Source organism: Gopherus flavomarginatus, chromosome 9 (genome assembly GCF_025201925.1).
Source record: "Gopherus flavomarginatus isolate rGopFla2 chromosome 9, rGopFla2.mat.asm, whole genome shotgun sequence".
Taxonomy (NCBI): domain Eukaryota; kingdom Metazoa; phylum Chordata; order Testudines; family Testudinidae; genus Gopherus; species Gopherus flavomarginatus.
The window spans coordinates 3,016,600-3,037,726 of NC_066625.1; the positions used below are offsets into that span (position 1 = coordinate 3,016,600).

At 40.1% G+C, this 21,127-nt stretch overlaps 1 protein-coding gene and 1 pseudogene across 6 annotated transcripts in view; both read left to right on the plus strand.

Moving 5' to 3' along the window:
- ARHGAP17 (Rho GTPase activating protein 17) overlaps nt 1-21,127 on the plus strand; it is a 69,434-nt gene that overhangs the window by 10,910 nt on the left and 37,397 nt on the right. The window lies entirely within an intron of this gene.
- On the plus strand, nt 5,634-9,870 carry LOC127058499 (sororin-B-like; annotated as a pseudogene).

Below are 21,127 nucleotides of genomic sequence, written 5' to 3' on the forward strand. Positions count from 1 at the left end.
CCCGCAAAAAGAACAAGAGTACTTATGGCACCTTAGAGACTAACACATTGATTTCAGCATGAAACTTTAGTTACCCATGCTAGTTTTGAAGGATATTAGTCAACCTCTTAAGATGTATATCCGTGTAGGAAGTCTGAATCTGCTACTTGTGTAAGCAAATAGAGCAGCTCATGAATACCTGATATCAGATTATCCTTTCAGTCTGTCCTCTCCACACCAAACCAGAGTGGAATAAGTTTCTTCATATCTGCAAACCTACTCATTTCCAGAGGCAAAGTGAGAGGGGTGGTGGTGGTGAGGTAATATTGTTTATTAGATCAATTTCTTTTGGTTAGAGAGACCAGCTTTCAAGCTTACACAGAGCTCTTCAGGTCTGGGAACTGTACTGTGTCACACCTACATACAAGGTGGAACAGAGTGTTTAGCATAAGTAAACACATTTCAAGGGACCCTTCAAGCTGAAATGGCCAGTTAACACCTCTCCCCCTTTGTCCCTCTAATATCCTGGTTCCAACACAGCTTCAACAATACTGTATACACTTATTTTCAGGACCATTTGAGTGCACTGAAGCAATATAGTACATGTGCTATTAAAATGCATTTATAAGCAATAGAAACTCTAAATTATTCATGTTGGGGAAATGTGTATCCATTATGTGATTTCAGTTTGGATCTACTTCTTGCAGTAAGACCTTCTGCTTATCTAACATACTTCATCTTCTACAATTTAGCAATTCCTTACATTAAAGTAACAATGAATAAGATGCTATGGGGAATTTCCTCTGAAAAGGTTTAAATTTGGAGACTATATCAAATATGAAATAGACTGACTTCAAGGCCAGAAGGGACCATAATGACAGTCTACTTTGATCTCCTGCACATTGCAGGGCACAGAATTTTGCCTGCCCGCCCACCCCTGTAGACCCATATCCTTTGGCTAAGTTACTGAAATTCTCAAATCGTGATTTAAAGACTTCGAGTTACAGAGGGAATTTACTCCTGTTTTTAAAGGTAGATATCAATTCAGCCTTAACTGTAGATCTGCTAGGGAGCCTAGTTAATTCTTCCAAATAGGAACAGCAGAGAGAATTTAAGGCTTTGTCTACTCTAGAGAGCTTACAGTGGCACAGCTGTAAGATCTCTTGTGTAGCTGCTCTATGCAGAAGGGAGAGAGCTCTCCTGTTGACGAATGGCTGTAACTATGTTGGCAGGGGAAGCTCTCCGGCCAACATAGTGCTATACATGCTACCACTTATGCTGGTGTAACTGTCACTTGGAGGGATGAAATATTCATACCCTGAAATGACACAAGTTTTGCCAACATAAGTGGTAGTGTGGACAGCCTAAGACTGTCTGGCGAAGTACCTCTGGCTTGCTCTGTCATTCTGTTAATGATGCTTCTTGGTTAACAGTTCTTCAGGAGAGAAAGCACTATATGCCAAACTCCGTTTTGACAATCTGCGAGAGAACATGCTGTATTTACTTGACTTGAGACACTGATAAAAGAATAGTTTTTGTGAGAATAATAACCTAATAGTCACTCAGATTTACTATCTTTAATATCTCTGCACTGCTGTAGCTTTTTCATCAGCCATTCAAATATGCATTTCTTCTGGAACGTCCCAAAGGATCTGCTTCATACGTGACTCTTCTAGTGCTAAGAGGGTTATTGGCTGTTCAAAGAAAAAAAAAAAGTGTAGGGCTTGGCTACGCTTAAAGCACCGAAGCGATGCTGAGGCACCATTGAGAGAGGGTGGCAGGAAGGAAGCCTTTAGCTAGTAGGCCTGAGAGAGGGGCCTGACTAAGAAGGTTGGCAAGGAAGAGCTTAAAGAGGTGCAATAGGAAGTAGTCCTGGCAAGAGAGCAGTAAGGTTGATGAGGACCAGGGCCGGCGCTACCATTTAGGCAACCTAGGCAATGGCCTAGGGCGCCAGAATTTTGGGGGGGCACTATTTTGCCAGGGGGGCGGCACGCGGGTCCGGTGGGCCTACTGCAGTCATGCCGGCGGACGGTCCGCTGCTGGAAAGGCTCCGGTGGAGCTGCCGCAGGCATTTCGGCGGACGGTGCACTGGTCTAAAGGCTCCAGCGGACCTACCGCAGTCATGCCTGCGGCAGCTCCACCGAAGCCTTTAGACCAGCGGACCACCTGCCGGCATCACTGCGGCAGCTCTACCGGAGCCTTTCCAGCAGCGGACCGTCCGCCGGCATGACTGTGGTAGGTCCACCGGACCCGCGTGGGGCGGCGAAATGGCCGTCCGCCTACGACGTCAGAAACCCTGGCGCCGCTCCTGGTGAGGACCCAGACGGTAACTGCTCACTGTAAGGCCCTTGACTGGAACCCAGAACGGAGGGCAGGCCTGGGTTCCCGCACCCTCCACTGCAGAGTCTTATTGCTTGGGGCAGTGAATGGGAAGACTGCCTGAGTCACTGCGGGAATGACAAAGGGCAGGGGGCGTGAGGAATGCCTGACACTGCTTGTGCATAGAGACTTGGAAAGGCTTCCCTTGAAGGGAAAATCAGTGTGACCTGGCCAGAGGGGCGAGTCCCTGAAGCAGCTCTGCTGTGTCCTCACCAGGAGCGGCACCAGGGTTTCTGACGTCGTAGGCGGACGGCCATTTCGCCGCCCCCCGCGGGTCCGGTGGACCTACCGCAGTCATGCCGGCGGATGGTCCGCTGCTGGAAAGGCTCCGGTAGAGCTGCCGCAGTGATGCCGGCGGGCGGTCCGCTGCTCTGCTGTGAGGTTGGAGGAGAGCAGCAATGGTGGAAGGGAAGAAAGGGGACGTGGAACCAGGCAGAGCTAACCCCCAGAAGGGGATGCCATGTAGCAGTGAGTAGAGTGCAATCATTACAAGTATCTGCATGCATCCCTCTTATTATTTACCTTCTGTATGTGAAGTTTTGGACTAATGGGTTCATTTTCCTCAACTGTGTGTGGTGGTGCGTCTTTTTTTTGTTGGTTTACCAGAGCAGACCTGGTTTCTGTTGGTTTTTAGTCCCTCAGTAGCTGGCAGAAAATGCCATTCATAATTTTACACGTCCTCAATATTCAGTGTCAGGTCTTTACTATTTCCCTTCACTTGACAATATTTTTTTCTCCAATAAAAATTTTTCTGCCTCTTGTAGTGGAATGTTTAAAATGTGCTTGTCAAAAAGTGATGGTTTTAAATTGTTGTTTTGCAGACTTTCTACAACTGACAATCCATTATTGGGTAGACACTGTGTAAAGTGTTTAGTTCTCTGATACAAGCTATGAGAAATGTTGCCGGCTCAAGACAGATCTCATTCAATAACTATTGAACAAAATCATTGTTCTGTTTTTTTTGTTTACCCACTTTGTAATTTTAAGGTTGCCTCTATGCTTGTTCAGCACCCTGAGAGCTTTTGGGAGTGTTTTATAAATTTCTTAATATGAACACTTGCAATTTGAGAAGCAGGTGCAATTCGTGTATTAATGCTTTTTAAAAAGATGGTGAAAAGGCTAAATTTTGGCATGGAGGGTATAAGCCTTCATTTGTTAATGTTACAAGGGCTTCATATCGGAATGCCTGACTGGCCACAGCCTTTCAGCCACCAGAGTCATTCTTTAACTACCGCTCTAGTTTTTGAAGATTCTAGGGTAACTTCAATCTATTTTATAAAGCCTGGTCTACACTAGAAGATTAGGTCAATTTCACTGTTGGTCAGGATGTGAAAAATCCACACCCCTGAGTGGCGGCATTAAGCTGACCTCAGTTCCCTTATAGACCGTGCCAGGTCTACAGAAGAATTCTGTGGTTTCTGAGCTAAAAATTTTTAATACCAGCTCATTCTCACAGAATCTTAAAATAGGAATGATTTTAATCTGCTGAAATAGCTATTCAGAGAGAAAGTGCTAACAAGCTGTTTCTACGTAATAGATTAATGCAGTTCACTTGAGATTGACTAAAGCTGACTGTTTTTGTTAGGTACTTGAATTGTTTTTAGGTGTATTACTGATGGTGTGGACATACAAACCATACTCTGAACAAAGGAATTTTTGTGGGAATAGGCTATTTGACGGATTAATAAATTAAGCCTGTTTATGGTACATGTTTCATAACTTGCCTGTGCACAGAGACCTGTAATAAAGACTGTTTGTAGGACACTTTAAAGTTGTATATAACTTCTGGAAACAAGGTTTCATAATTGGTTAAAATCAGTGACTCTCTTTCATATTGCAGTAGAATTTAGGTACCCCATTTAGGATTTGGGGCCACACTCTCTTAAGTACTGTGTAACTATAGCTATATGGCACATAACATAGTGGAGTCTTGATCTCTGATGCCTCTAGGACAGAGGTTCTCAAACTGGGGGGTCAGGACCCCTCAGGGGGTCGCAAAGTTATTACATGGGGAGTCGTGAGCTGTCAACCTCCACCCCAAACTCCGCTTTGCCTCCATGTTTATAATAGTGTTAAATATACAAAAAAAGTGTTTGGTTTATAAGGGGGACACACTCAGAGGCGTGCTATGTGAAAGGGGTCACCAGTACAAAAGTTTGAGAGCCACTGCTCTAGGAATTACTCTAGTCTAATACAAATTCCTATAGTGAGCCACAGTAGATCGACTATACTGTGTTATAATGAAGTTGTCCAAAACTTGTGGTGATGGTTTACTAACTGGTTTCAATAAATTATTCCTCTCTGCATCTGGCTCATTGTCTTAAGGCGTGCTTGATAGCTGGTTGTTTGTTTCATTGCCATAGTTACCAAGACTTCTCTGGAAGCAAGGTCACACTTGACATTTACTAATATTACCATGTTTAAACCATCACTTATTTGTGTCTTTACTAAGACCAGGGGGATTTTCAAATGTCCGTTTGTGACACTGTTTTATAGGGTGAATTATTTTCACTAATGACTTGGGTAAAATAGCCATTAAGTATTTGTTTTTAAGGCTTACGTTACCTTCTCAAACTTATGAAACATTCCTTTCTCAAAAAATGCACATCATAGTGCATCTTATACTTTTACAGTCCCACAGGAAATGTAGCCCTTTTTAAATAAGCCAGCTGGATGAGGCCACAACTTCTCCACTTAAGTGAGGTGGAGGTTTTTTTCCTTTGCATGAATTGTTTTCTTATTAAGTTAATTACCTCACAGAGTGACAGGAACAGTTTGGATTGACTAATTCACTGTGTTGCACAAAGCAGCAGTAGAACCACAAAAATAAAGTAATGCACTGTCACTAATTCCATTTTGGAAGCAGTTAATGATCTTTACAGAAGGGCAGAAAATGTTCTTTTGCTCAGAGGTTGCAAGTTGTTTCATCCACCCAAATCACTTGACTCAGACTCTTGTGTGTAAATATGGTGTTCAGATGTATCTAACACTTCTGAGGGGACCACTGACACTTTTTTTGTCTAAAATAGACGCTTTTAAATAAAAAGCAAGACTTACTTAACTATCTTTTCAATGAGTGTCCAATAAGCTGAGAAGGGGTAATTCACTGCTAAAACCTACTTCCTGCCTATGTGAATATTGCTAGCATATGCCACTCAAGCTAGCACAGGTATAAACTAGAAACATTACATGTGGTTTGTAAACCACCTTAACATACTTCTAAAATGTACTAAAAAAAAAATCACTTCCCTTGTAGCGGTGGGTGATTCGAACGGGGCTTGGTGGCGGGTTCCATCCCGCTCGGCGTGAAGCGGACAGGCCCACGGATGGCAGGCGGGGGCCAGAGGCGGCCCCAGTCTGCGCGCGCGGCCCCAGTGGGGAGCAGAGCCCGGGGAGATGCTGTCTCCCTCCTCCAAGGCGCAGGTCCGAGAGGATCGCAGGATCTCCTACCAGGCGTGGTTCCCAGAGGAAACCTTTGGTGGAGAAGAAGATGGTGGGGATCCCACTTCCAGCTCCGGTGGTAAAGCGATCAATCATGGTGAAAAAGATCATGCCCCGAAAACAGCAGCCTGCTGTTGCTTTGACTAAAGCAGAACAAATCCCATGCGTGACTGGTACTGCTTGGACTTCACGGCGCAGCCCCAGGATCTCCCAGAAGGCAGGAAAGGAAAACTTCCCAGTGGAAAGCAGCGAGGCCAAAGGCTGTGGAAGCACTGATGCTTAGCATCATCTCTCCCTGCCAATGCCCCAGGCCTAGTGGAGAAGGCTGCCCTGTCTACAGTTAGCATCACTGTATGTGACTCTCCTCCTCAGGATGAGAGGGATGTGCTGATGTCTAAGAGAGTGCGCCGATCCTACAGCCACCTGGATGCCTCACGCGGATTGAACATGTCCACACCCACATTCGCCCATGGCCTGCAGAAGAAGTGCTCATTCTTTGGCTTTGAGAAGCTCCTAGTGCCTGATGCACTAGCAGATGTCTCCAGTGGGTAAGGTTTCCCCTGCCCAGGAGACTCCAGTGGAGCCCGATGCCTTGGGCTCCACTAAGGAATGGGACACACACATTCCTGGCATCTCCTTCCCCAAAGAGAAACGGAAGAAAAGGAGGATCCCCCAGATAGATAAATCTGAATTGGATGAGTGCGCTGCTCAAATGAATGCACAGTTTGAAGAAGCAGAGCAATTTGATCTTGTTGTGGAATGAAGCCTCTCCCCTGTAATCTGCATTATTCTTTTGTACATAGAGCTGATGTGTTTTTGAGTCTAAAAATTCATAAAATAGTTCTGTCTGTCAAAGAAAAAAAATCAAGCTTGGTTTTAGATGGTACCAGACCACTAACACTTTAAACATATATGATGTTAAGGGCAGTCATTGTTTTCATGATTTGATCAAGGGAAATACAAACTATGGTATGTCTGTCTGCAGATGACCTCTTCAGCAAGATATGAGCATGTAAAATTGACACAGCTAATGGTAAAGTTCTTATTTTGTAAAACTGACCCATTATATTGGAAAGTATAAATCCCTTGCTTGGGTGCAGACCACTTCATTACTCTTACATCACTCCATCTGCGATATCTGTTGCTCCATTTAAAGTCAGAAACAGCTATGTTGAAGGAATATAGCTTCATACCTCTGCTAGGATTATAATCCAAGCAAATATTTTGAAGTTTGATGAATTAATACCTCAAAAGATCCTGTAGCGGTGGAGTAATTCTAAGGTTTTTTTCCCCTATTTAAATTGTTCTAAAGTAATCCTGTTACTTCAGATGAAGAGAAAACAGTAATATGTAAAACTAAGACCGTGGAAGAAGCTTCTTTAATTTTTGCTTTGAACAGAAATAGGAATGAGGCGCTGTGTTACTGGGAACACATTTCTAACTAGCTGGTTTAAGTCTACCCACAAACTGACCCGGCAAACTGAACCAGTGGTCTTAGTGCAGTTTCCTTGTATGAAAAGAACACTATGGAACAGAAGTCTGATGTATTTTTAAATCTAATGCTCTACACTGTAACAACCAACTTCTAAACATGCTAAAATATCAGAACAAAAGCTATAGTATGTGGCTAATAACCCCAAATTAGCTTTTAATCAGAGCTCCATAATTAATTCTCAGATGCTTAGTAATAAAGAGTTAATTTCCAGCTTCATGCTTGAATAGCAAAAACATCATACTGTGCATGACACATACCAGGATGGTAATAGCATAACTCTGCATGTTATACACATTAATATTGGTTTCTGTATACACTGTAGCTAAGTAACATAAAAACAGACTTGAGTGTACGGTGACGCAAAACACAGTACTCAGATGAGCAGTCTCAAATGAAGGTTTGTTGTTGGAGAGTAGAGTCCAGCCCAGGTGGGGACCTGTTGAAGAGTTATTAGGAAAACTTCTGTGCCCAATTTTTAATTCTTACACAGGTCTCTCTCTCTCTCTCTCTCAGGAAACCGATGTGAGACCTGAATGTGAAAAGAGGGAGCTTTTAACTAAACCCTCAATTCCCAATGTCTTTCTTTGGCATCAATGATTTCAAGGACCGAAGGAACTGTTGTAGTCTTACCTCCTGTATAACACAGGCCAGAAACTTCCCCAAAGTAATTCCTAGAGCAGATCTTTTAGAAAAACATCCAAGTTTGGTTTAAAAATGAGTTATAGAGAATCCACCACAACCCTGAGTAAACTATTCGAGTGGTTTAATTGCTCACTGCTGAAAATGTACACCTTGTTTGCAGTCTGAATTTGTCTAGCGTCAAGCTTTCCAGCCATTTGGATCGTATTATACCTTTCTCTGCTAGACAGAAGAGCCCATTATTAAATACTTTTTCTTCAGGTAAATATTGACTGTAATTGAGTCCCCCTTTAACCACTTCTTTGTTAAACTAAACAGATGGAGGTCCTTGACTCTCACTGATATTTTTTTCTAATCATTCTCATGGCTCTTCTCTGAACCCTCTCCAAATTATAACATTCTTTATGAATTGTGGACACTAGGACCAGATACAGTATTCCAGCAGCAGTCTCACCAGTATCAAATGAAGAAGTAAAATAAGCTCTCTGCCTTCTCAAGGTTGCTGTTTATGCACTCCAGGATTGCATTAGCTCTTTTGGTCATAGCCTCACACGGGGAGCTCATGTTCAGCTGATTATCCACTATGATCCCCAAATCTTTTTTTCAGAGTCACTGCTTCCCTGGATAGTGTGTCCCAGCCTGTAAGTAAGGCCTGCAGCCTCTGGTCCTGTAATACCTGAGTCCCCATTTTCCCTGCTGTCATGTCTTGACTGTTGCTGCGTCACTTCTGGTTTTTGCCCACATTCTCACTCCTGCCTCCTTCTGTCCCTTTTTCTCAGTTTAATTTGCTTTGCTCAATTTTTGTTATCCACAGTTCTGCTTCTCCAGACAAACTGCTGCCTTCTTTCTCCATGGCCTTGTCTGCATAGAACTTGCATCTGTTTTTAGCCCTGATGTCACTCTAGAGCACAAAACATCTAGATTCAGATATTAAATACGACTGCAGTGCCATTTGGATGCCATTTCAGAATGTATACCTCTACTATCTAAGATTATAATTGGGCTTATTTGGTATCATGTTTGCTGTGTTTCTTCTTTATAGTAACAAAAACTGTCACATCACCTTTAGTGTTTGAACCTGTAAACTTCATGCTTTTTTTTTTTAAGGGAGGGACATTTTAAAGTTATGTATCGGAGGCGTAGCCGTGTTAGTCTGGATCTGTAAAAAGCAACAGAGTCTTGTGGCACCTTTAAGACTAACAGATGTATTGGAGCATCAGCTTTCGTGGGTGAATACCCACTTTGTCAGACACATGTAATTTTAAAGTTATGTAAACCATCCATCGCTGTGGCCATATGTGCATTTTCTGCTTTAAAATATTTGTTTCTCAATTCTGGGAAGATCATGTGACTGAGATGCAAGACTTCAGTCTTGCCACTGCAAAAAAAAGTCTAAATGCTTTTAATTAACTCATATGTTTGTCCTTTTTTATCACAAGCATATGCTATTAATATGGTGTGCCTGCATCTAAAACTAAGCAGTGACGGTGGTATTTTAAACATACCTTTTTTATGACTGTATATACTAAACATCTTACTGTTTTCAACATTTCATTATATAACGAGATCTGAGATGTTCTTCCAATACGTAGCAGAATGGTCATTACAGCTACACAGATTATGGAGCTTTAAACCATGTTAAATTGTATGCTGCCCACCTGTTTCTTGGTGACCAGGGCAGGAAAAAATAAATTTTAGAAATCTGAGGGGGCCTATTTTCTTTTGTGACAGGACAAAGGAACTCCCAGGTCACCAGGTGATTTAGCAAGAGAATTGCCTCTTTTCCAGAACTAAAAGCTTGCCAGCCTCACATGTAGGGAATTCTGACTCATTCTGTTATCTAAGAACATTAAGTAAGTAAGTAATGTCACCGTTGTGTTCAGTTGCACTGCTTAAAAAAAATAGATGCTGGACTCTATCTTGACCAGAGTTAAATGTCTTTGACATTTTTATTCTCCCTCACAGTACTTAGTATCTTCAGTGAACAGAACTTTCTTTTTGTATTCCTAACCGTGAACAGTGGGAGTACACTTCTTACAGTTAACGGGAGTACTTATTTTGAGGCTCTTACACTCATTTAAAATAAACTTTTAACTTTGTTGGAGGAGATGTAACGAATACAGGATAATGGGTCACTAAAGCCCCATGAGCTAAAACATTCCAGCAAATTATTTAATTGCATAAAAAGGTACGGTATAGCTGCAATAAATACACAACTTGACAATGGAGACGTTTCTAAGTCGTTACAATAAACAGAAAATGCAGGAGAAGCTTAGTTACTAATTGCTTTTGATTTTTTGTTCATATCTGTAATTGAAATCAGATTCAGGCTCAAGGCAAGAAACACAATTTCTCTTTGAAATGTCTGTGTGGTAATTTCCTCTAACAAGGAACTTATTCTACATTTAACCTTATTCTGCATTCACAAACTTGCAGTTGTGTGATGTATAAAAGGTTTGCCTTAACTCCTCATTAAAGCAACAAAGTTCGATATTAGTGTTCAGTCTGTGTCTGTCTACATTATTGTACAGGATTTGTAATACATGTGGCATGTAAAATCAGCTTCTGTCTAGATGCTTACCCTGCTCCCTTGATACCTGAGCACAACAGTGATGTTTTAAAGGTTATTTTATACTAAACTGAATGCCCACAGTTAAGTGTTTAAATGTCTTTCAACATGTATTTTGCAAAGAGGGTTGTGAAGTTGAAGTACAAGACCTCATTACAGTAACTTATGCCTTACAAAGACTCTGAAGTACAATTTGGCCTGAATTGCAGTTGTTCCTTAATAGCAAAGTCTCTTGACTCGCTTGGGAGGGCGCTTGGATCTATTTCATTTACTGAGGCATTCCAGATCTTCTAATGTGAACAATCTGCCTTGGGTTTCCCTCTGCCTGTGAGGAAACAATCCACTTTCCTTCCAGGATGATTATTTGTGAAACTTGTTGGGATGCCTTTGGTTAGAATTAGCTTCATTCTGTCAAAGTTGGGTGATGTGAATTGTATCTGGCATAGTATGTAATGGTTGTTTAAATCTAAACTGAATAAACAGATTTAACTTAGAACTAGAAAACTGGCCATACCTTTGGGCAGAGTTCACTGGAAGAGCGCAATGGAGCAAGCGAAAGAAGATGAGAATGGAAGTTCTTAACTATTTGTTGTTTGACTATATCACAAGCTTTTTTCTTCATAAGCTTCTAAAACTGTAGGTCTTGATTAGTGAAACATCTTGTGTTCTTAAAAATGGCACCCACCAGATAATTAAATCAACTTTCCTGAAGGGTTAGGTATTAAACCCGTTCTGGAACTAGAAAAATTGCTGTCCCAGAACAAACTCCTTTGACTGAATGCTGTGAACTGCAAGCCCAGTCATCCAAACTGGTTCTTAACCCAGGAAGAGTTGTTTGGGTGAGTTCATGCATGATCTGTTCCAGAATTAGAGTATTTATTATTACTAATGCCTAAAATTTGAGTTAATGCTTTCGTCTGGTGATGAATGCAAAACCCTCAATAAAGAGGTGGAGATGGAAATAACTATAAATAAGTTTGTGCAGTAAGCTATCTAAAATTCATTCACACTAGGAAACTAATTTATTTAAAATGGGGCAGGCCATTCAAGATGGTGCTGGATTGTCAGGGCCTAAGGACTGGCCCCACCTCTTGGGCTGCATCATTGGCATCTGCCGGTAATGACTTGCCTACCCTGGGAATAGGAGGGTTGCTGTGGTAGGTATTGAGCACAGGATTGGCACCTTACCACCCACTCACCTTAAAAAAAGAAAAGATAGTTGGAAACTCCTTGCCTGCTCTGTGGAACCACCACCACCTTGTATTTGGCTGCTAAATACATGGTGGTGTTTTGTGTACATATAATCATGGGTGATTTGGTTTTAGTGGTATGGCTGATGCTGTCTGAGCATAGACAAAGAACCAAAGTGTATGGATATTAACTTACTATCAACCTGACTATGAAAACACTGAAAATGGCTGTGCTGGGATTTCAGAATACCCCAATCCCTAATCATTGCTGAAATATTTGGGAAATAGTACCTAATCTATTCTGAATTCTTTGTAAGCTTTTTTTAATGAAAAAGTAGAAGAGAAATGCACTCTGGAAATGTTACCTCCTACTATGCACACTGTTGGTAGTTTGTATTGTGATAGCGCCACCTCAGAATTAGGGCTTCATTGAGTTTGGCATTGTCTCACAGGCGAATGTGGTCCCTTCCCTGGTGAGTTTACAGCCTAATGTCATCTGGCCCCGAAGTTCTCTCCTGAGTTGGAGAATGATTTGACCAGAAGAGTTATACTCCTAACATCCCTTGTTGGGCTATTCCTGCATACTCTGTGGAAGGAATAGTGCTGCCTCCTATTTGACTTGAAAATTAAACCTGCCAAAACTGAATATTAGAATGTAGCCAAAACCTATTGGAAGCTAAATTTAAATATAACCTTAAATGAGGACACCACAGTAGCTTTTTCCACTCCTAAGCATGAAAGAAGAAAACGGCATTTCATTCTACTTCTGAAAAGTTCAAGTGCTCTCTTATCAAGAGGTGTGTGTATAGATAGGTGTGAATGGAATTTTCCATACTAGAATTGTGGTCTTTGAAAATGGCAAAATAACTTTGAAGCAGCATATATTTTGAAAAAAGATGGTGTTTGCATGTCCCTAAGACTAGTCGGAGCCTATGCTGTAGCTTCTTAAATATTGAGTAATTCTCAGGGGAAACTACTTTTTGAAGAGAAATTCCAAATAAGTTGGCTTGTCTAACTTTCCATAGACACGAAGCACGCTGCATGTAGGCAAGTCAAGGTGCCAAGTGAAAAGTAATAAGGCTGGGAAAAGCATCCTTACAGCTTAGTATCCATGTTTCAGTAATGGTCAAGAAGCATTCAGAGGTACAAAAAGAAATTATCACACAAAATGACTTGGTCTAGGACTTTTTGTGCTATGCTGGTCTTCACTTCATGGAGTATCTGTTCCACAATTAGGCCTGGTCCACACTACGCAGTTAAATCGATTTAAACAGCGTTAAATCGATTTAACGCTGTACCCGTCCACACTACAACACACTTTAAATCGATTTTAAGGGCTCTTAAAATCGATTTCTGTACTCCTCCCCAACGAGAGGAGTAACGCTAAAATTGATATTACTATATCGATTTAGGGTTAGTGTGGACGGAAATCGAAGTTATTGGCCTCATCATTTTACAGTAGCTACCCACAGTGCACCGCTCCAGAAATTGACGCTAGCCTCGGACCATGGACGCAGACCACCGAATTAATGTGCCCTAGTGTGGACGCATAAAATCGATTTTATAATATCGGTTTTATAAAACCGGTTTTAGTTATTTCGATTGTATGCTGTAGTGTAGACATAGCCTTAGAGTATTTATTATTACTAATGCCTAAAGTTTGAGTTAATGCTTTCATCTGGTGATGAATGCAGAACCCTCAATAAAGAGGTGGAAATGGAAATAACTCATTTATAGTTTGTGCAATAAACTGTCTAAAATTCATTCACAGCAGGAAACTAATTGGTAAGTTTTAGAGTCTGTGCTATTCTGATTAAGCGGGAGCACAGATTCATGTCTAGATTTCTGATGAGAAAATATTCCATTTCTACCATGTCTCAAATAAATAAATAAAAAAATTTCAAATAACTTAACAGCACTTTTGTGCTAAGAGTAACACGTGTACCTGGTACATTTTGTTTTAGCTGTCTAAATGTGGTGTGTAATTAATCCTGATCTGAGGAGAAGTGTTCAAATACTAATCTTGTTCATAATGTATCATGTACAAAATCTAGAATGCAGAACAGTCTAAACTGAAGTATGAAGGATAGGGAAGTATGCTATGATAAACCTGTGCAGAAGTGTTGTTCCCCTTTGCCATTCCTGCCAGCCTTCTCCACAAGTCATCTATATCCTATGTCTTCTCTCCCAGCCAAAGAAGATTGGAATCCACTCTATGTAAAGCAACAGATGTTATTCAAAAATTAGCTCTTTGGATAACTTGCTGGGTTCCCTTTGCCCCTCTCAGGCACTAAGCACACCGCTTGTTCCCTGGTGGGCAGAAGAGGAAGGGAAGCTGTCTTCTCAGATAAAATGCTGAGAATGCCCTTTCTCAGCTTCAGCTTAATTTCTCGCTAAATGCACTTGATAATAAGGCTGAATGACACAAAATGAGAAGTTGTGAAGATCATATGAGCAACAGCATTTGCCATAAGTAACCATTTCCTATTTATCCTCTCAACTACTGACTGCCCACGTGTGCATACTCTACCAGATTTCTAAATTTTATTGTGTTCTACTCTGGAAGTTATCTGTAAGTGGGGAGGAGGGGGCATTGAGGTTCCATGTTTACCTGTCAGTCACTTCCAGATCAAATCTGCTCAGTCAATATTAAGAAAACACAGGCTTTCTCTAACTATAAGCCCACTCAATGAGGTGTCCTGAAAGTGAAGCTGGTATCTTGCTGACTCTTGCATCGTGTAGTAATTCTGCAGTCAGAACAGAATTGCATAACTCAGCTCAGTCTCTGAGCTGCACGGACTCCAGTGGAACAGGAGTAAAATAGTAAAAACTACTTTGGACACCAAAGCAGATGAGAGACTACAGAGAGCAGAGTAGTTGAATAAGAAGGTGGATTTTGTTTCTGTTGTGAGAGAAACAGTGTTGTGTTCTTTGGGCTTGTGTTCAAAATGCTATGCCAGTAAAATCAAACTGCTGCAACAGATCTTGCAGGATCCAGAAAGCTGAATGCTGGCACAGATTGCCAAAAGGAAAGAATAATTTCCCTACATTAAAATGGCTCTGAAGAATGACCATTGTTATGTAATTCCAAAGGCAGGGACAAATTGTAGAAAAAAATTTTATACTACCCCTAAAGATTTTTTAACACTTTTAAGAAATAGGACTTCTTATATAAAAAGGATACAAAACTAAAAGCAACAGATGCGCTTCATAAAACTTGCTACACCTCTCCCCATCCAACAACTTTATAGCACTTATGTACTCCCATTAAAGTCAATAGGCAGATTCCCGTAATGTCAGTGGAACCAGGATTGGGCCCTTAAGGAAAAGCTAAGTTTGCTTGCTTCTTGGACAGCACATGTTTTTGGTATTATCAGGTCTGCAAGCAAACCACACGTTCAAAAGCCCTGAACTGTTTGTTTATAGAAGTAGATAAGTACAGAACTCGTGAACACTTACACTATATTCTTCCCTTACTGCTTTATCTCCTATTAGTGTAAGCTGGAAGTGTGGGTTATTGCTTCAGTAATAAAACTTTAAGTTGTGTTGAGACTATCTAGGATAACTTATCAATTTTTAAAAAACAATTGAGAGCTGAACGGATAAAACGAAAGAAGGAAAAAACCAAATAGTATTTTGTCATGTCCCCGATGATCCTGGAGTTTCTGCTCCCCTATATTATCTCCAGTGATTAAAAATGGCCAATGAAAATTTAACTATTTTCTTTATGGTAAATTTATATTAGAAACATATTATGCAAACTTTTTATCTGTCCAGAGATAGAAGTTATAGCTATTTCTATTTAATTAACTGCACAGTTAACAGTATCTAAAGTAGCCAACTCTTCCTGAATTTTGGCACTACTTTTTAGAAGAATATCACATTATTTAGTTTTATTTCCACTAAGATCAGCCAGAAATCTGAAACTGACCATTTGCTTTGGTGGTGTTCCACAACACCATCTTCCCCCATTGGGCATTTTTTTCTGATCAGACATTTTAAGACTTTTAAATTAAGACCTGGAACTTCAGACTAGGATATATCGTTCAAGTGACATGAAAGAGCTGAAGTCTAGTCACCAAGGTGCTTTGGATCTTAGTACAGTGTAGAATGAGTAGGAAAAAAAGTAATCAGTAAATGTGAAATGTCTCTTTGTCAAGTTACATTTTATGGAGAATTTCTAGTTAGCTTTAGAAAAACAAGGCTCTTAAGAGAAACTAACTTCTTTAATTCTGGATGCTTTAGCTCTGTTTTTGAACAGAGCTGCTAATTTTCCATTTTTCCTGGCAGCAAATCCAGCCTATTGTACTATAGAAATTTAGCAGGATGTACTGGTCACAAAGCCCTATGTGGAAAGGTGCTCTGAAATGTTAGCATGCCAAAAGCTACCCATCTGGCCTCTCTTGGGTAGCAAACACATAGGTTTCATGTTGTTAAGGAAAATCAAATGGCAGGAAAAACTAATAACTTTAATAGTCTTGTGTCATGTTTTCATGGATACCTTTGCCTCTGTTATAATCTTGTCAGAATTTAAGAACTCAGACTTGTCATTTCATCATGAAGCAAACTACTCCTATAGGCATCATCTATTACACCAACACTTAAGGTTTCATATACAGTATGAGTAAAGATTCGTTACCAGTTTTACATTTGAACTGAGTTACTTGTTCTCTAGTGAGTGTCAAAGGTTTTTTACAGCATTTTTTGTTTTAGGACTGTTCTTGTTGCTTGCTTTCTGGCTTTTAAAGGGCATCAAGCTTCTTGGTTTGTAGCTCTTAACCTACTTTTTAGCCCATCCATGATCACAGAATCCTTACTGTGCTGGTTGGACAGGACTTGTGACTTTCTCTGAAGCCAGTCACCTGTACAGAATGTTGCCAAACTGAGGCTAACGGTAGGTCTATACACTGCCCAAAAAAAACAACCTGCAACAGTGAGTCTCAGAGCCTTGGTCAACTGATTTGGGGTTCACACTACAGGGCTAAAACTGACAGTGTGGACAGTCTTGTCCAGGCTCACCCCTTTCCCAGAGTGTCAGAGCAGTACTCCAGCCAGAGTGGGAATGTCGAAATTGCTATTTTTAGCCCTGTAGCATGAGCCTGAGTCACTTGACCCCAGCCTCTGAGACTCGCTCCTATGGGTTTTCTGAAGAACGTAAATACACCCTTATCTCTCCTTCAGTTCTCCAGATTTGGCTAATCAGTTTTTCTACATAAAAGATGAAAATTCCTAGCTTCTGAATTCTTCCTCCTGATCTACTGTTTAGAAAGTATAAGTGACCCCAGCCACGATACATGAAGCAGAACTGCTCACTGAAAGTAGACGACAAAGGATGGTTTTAAAGTGAAAGTGTAGCTATGAGCTGATACTTTCCCCACTGCCCACCCAGAAAAAAGAGGAGCAGCCCCGCTCCAACTTAGAATGTCTGCATATTATGTCCCAAAGCTTTATTGGGCTGAAGAGCCCTTCCAGGAAGAAGGAAAGATGACTGCATAACCCACATAACTAGAGGAGCAGTACTAGAACATGCAATAAATAAATAAACATGGTGGGATGACTAACTAAAACTTTTTTAAAATAACCATTAAGAAACTCTTGCATTCCTACATGATTAGTGGACTTGGCACAGAAGCGGGTAATTGCCCTGTGGACCAAAATATTTAATTTCCTAATGTGTCTTCATAAACTGGAATTATATACTCCACCTTAAACATCCAATGTAATATTGTCTTTAGAAATGACTATCTAAACGTTAACATGACAGTTGAGACTGCATGTCATACTGTGACTTGAAATATTATAATTTTGTAGTAGTCAGAAAGAGATGATGATTTTGCCATAGTACTTTTGCCTGGTTTCGAACGTGTTGGGGAGACTATTTCTCAGCTTTAACTTTAGAGCAGCGATAATTAATCTTTATTGCCTTTTCAGGATGTTTTTTGTGTGCCATCATTCTTACATTTACAGGAATTCTGCTTCTGTTTGTGATGTTCCTGGTGAAACTGGTGTATTTCATATGAATGTTCAAAAATACTTGACAAAGAATTATGTTCAGGTTTTTTGGCTTTTTAAAACAGCCTTTTTAAAATTATATAATCCTTCATTTTACTTGAGAACACAGGTAATTGAGAATATGGGTAATTGTGGAACCTTTAGTGGTTATTCAGAAAATGGGAACACTTGCACTCCTCCAGAATAGCTATCAATAAATTGTCGTCATTTGTGCTGTATCCTGCAACTTTGCCTTTAGTTCCCAGAATCCTCCTTTTCCCACAGGTCCAAATCTTACTCTGTCAGTGGAGTGTTGCCAATTAATCAGCTATTTTGTATCTAAACTATGTGAACAGATGAGCAATCAAATTACCATTTCTGTTGTGGAAAGCAGTGTTACATTTGAGAAGGACCTTGGTGCATACAGGGCTTCCACTTTCTGTAATTACAGCCTACTAATCATATCTAACAGTCTTTTTTATTCTTACGTAAGCATTGTCTTTGTTGTTACAGAATGTGTCAGGGAATATCCTTAGTTTAAACAGATCTTCTGTTTCCAAGACACATGCCAGTAGGTTCTGTATACCGGAAGTCCACACAACAGATCCAGTCATAAAGCTGGAATGTTTTGGGCCTCCTAGTACATAGGAAGGGCTGGAGAAAGGGCATGCTTTTTCAATTAGTCATAGTTTGGAGAGAGACTTCATTTTACATTCTCAGTATTTAACTGTTCTGTCTACATTCAGTTGAACTCTTAAATTGTGAAACTACCATAGAGGACGTAGTTTAGGAATTTTAGTTTGAGAAACTAGATTAAAGATCACACTGTGTATAAATAAGCAGGTACTGCAGGGGGAATTTGTATTTGAAGTTGCAGATTTGGTTTATTACGCTGAACACCTTGGTTAAACCTAGCTAGCCTGGGATTTTTCCTAGTCGGTACATACTTTTTCTGAAGCATCTGGGAATGCTCTTCGGAAAGATTCTTAGTTGCAATTGTTAATCTACTTTAGTAGAACACTGCTTCATTGTCAGATTTATGCTTTGTCATTTCATGGAATGAGTCTGATACAAAGTTAACAGACCTTTTAACATAAGAGGATCAGGCCAGAAAAGCACTTGTTTACTGATATAGGCTCACAAAAATTAGGTTGAAAACCCCCTTCAGATTCTTTTAAGATGTGGTGGGATCAGTAGGCTATGCATTTATTAATCCATGGTGATTTTATCCACCGCTGTTAAAGTCTGTCTTCTGGAACAATACTAGCTTACACCCTTAACGAAGCTTACCTTATTTCTGTTGTTGCTGCACTTGGGAGACCCAGTCAGGGACCCGGATATTGTTGTGCTAGGTGCTGTACAGACACTCAACAAAGACCGTTCCTATCTTTCCAAAGTAGTCTTTACTTCCAAAATAACAAACTTCAAAACTACAAGGGCCTTAATTTTAATATGCAGGACAGGGCCCATTATTTTTTTTAAAATGTGCGCACACACTAATTGCAAATGGAGTTGGGCATGTAATTACATACATGTAGTAGCTGCACCTGTTCAATCTGCTTCTGGTTCAGTAAATGTGTGTTTTTATCAGAAACAGTACATATGGCAGAGTATGGCTTTTGTACTAAGTGTTTTTTGTTTTTTAAAAAGGATTTCCCTTGGCTTGTAACAAAACCTAGCTGAAGAAAAATATTGTTCTCCAGCTCTGCCATTAAGGTCTTTCAAGTAGAATGTAATTGAAATCTTTCTCATTAATAACCCAAGAGTTGCCCATACATCGACAGAGCACTGATTGGTCTAGTACGGTATGTCTTGATTCCTATAAAAAACATCATAAAAACATCTCTGCAAAATCTTACTATGCATTACCTCATCCCATAATGTTAAAGCTGTGGTGGAGCAAGAGACATCAGGACACCCACCTCATCACATGGAGATGCAACAAATGAAGCAACTTTTGTAATTAACCTCTGTATAAAGTATACTTTTAGGTCTTTTCAAAATGCAATAGACAGTAATACTTTAAGCCTTACCTTGAGCTGCTAAGTGATGGTTAAAAAAGTAGGATCCTGTGTGCAACTGCAGTCCATTAATATTGTATCAATCCTTGTAAGCCTAGATATTGATAGGTAACAGATGTTATGTTGAACTAAAACTGAGTGAATTTGGTGAATGACTTTGCTGATCAGACCAGGGTCATGAACACTTGGATTTGAGGCCCAAATCGGCACCACTACTACTTGTGCTCTGAACAACCCCAGGCTTTATCAGAGTGTGGTGCCGGTTCACAGCATTCTAGTTTGGGTCTGTCTTGTAATTATAAAGAGAGGCTTATTTTTAACACTTTGGAGACCTGCTTGTTTCATAAAGCCTGCTGTCTTTTTGTGTTTAGATAATATTTACACTGTTAATATTTTCTACATTCCACAGAGTTGGTTGATTTAAAGTCTAGGCCATCCCCTGTTCACGCTCAGCCAATTCACCATGTGTCAAAAGCCAGTGAGTGCTTGGTTTATACTTGACATCTAAAACATGTTGTTTTCCATGTTTGCTAATGTGCTATCATATTTGAAATTCTTCTGTAGACAAGTCCTAGATTATCATGATGTGCATGGCTGCAAAGGATGCTTCCTGGTTAGTTTCACAGAAAGAGGGAATTTAGTGCTTGAAGGTGGGGATGGGATAGTTATATTAGCTGGAAGAGTTCTTAGCTGAAACGTTGCTAACTATAGTTTGTCTTCAGCATGTGCTTAAAATAGCACTGTATTTTGTAGACATATATATTCCCATCAGTTTTAGAGGAAGCGCTTGTAACTGAAAAGCGACAGACACTTGTCTAGACAGCAACAGGATGTCCTTTGTTTTAGTCATTCAAGTGTTTTTGTTGATATTACTATACATCTGTCACTGTGGCATTTAATTATTCATATAAAATAAATTGCATCTAATTTGCATGCCCTCGACGCTCTTTGTCTGGGAGAGTGGATGCATAGTAGCATAAACTTTATTTTCAGGCAGAGTAGTGGTATCTCTGTATTAGGTAAAAGGATAAATCTTTTCTATACACTTACAGTAAATTCATGTGTTCATTTGTATATAAGACCTACAGAACTAGGGCTAAATTCTGCCCATATTTGCTCCTTATTGGACTCTATTTCCAACCACCCTCTCCCTTTTTTTTTTTTTTTGGTACTTCTAAGCTAGTAACTAACAAGTTGTATTGTTTAGTTTTGCACAAATGTTGTGTGAAAGGGTGTCTTCTCTCATCCAGTGTATCCAGCGACATAGTTGCTTGTTAGTGGTACTCATTGTTGAAAGAGTGTAACAGCATTCTGCATTCCTGTCTTAAACCTGCTCATCTATGAAAATGTGTGTCTACATCTAAATGCATTTTTATAAAATCTCTAACAAGCTGATATAAATCTATGGCTGTATTAGATGTTT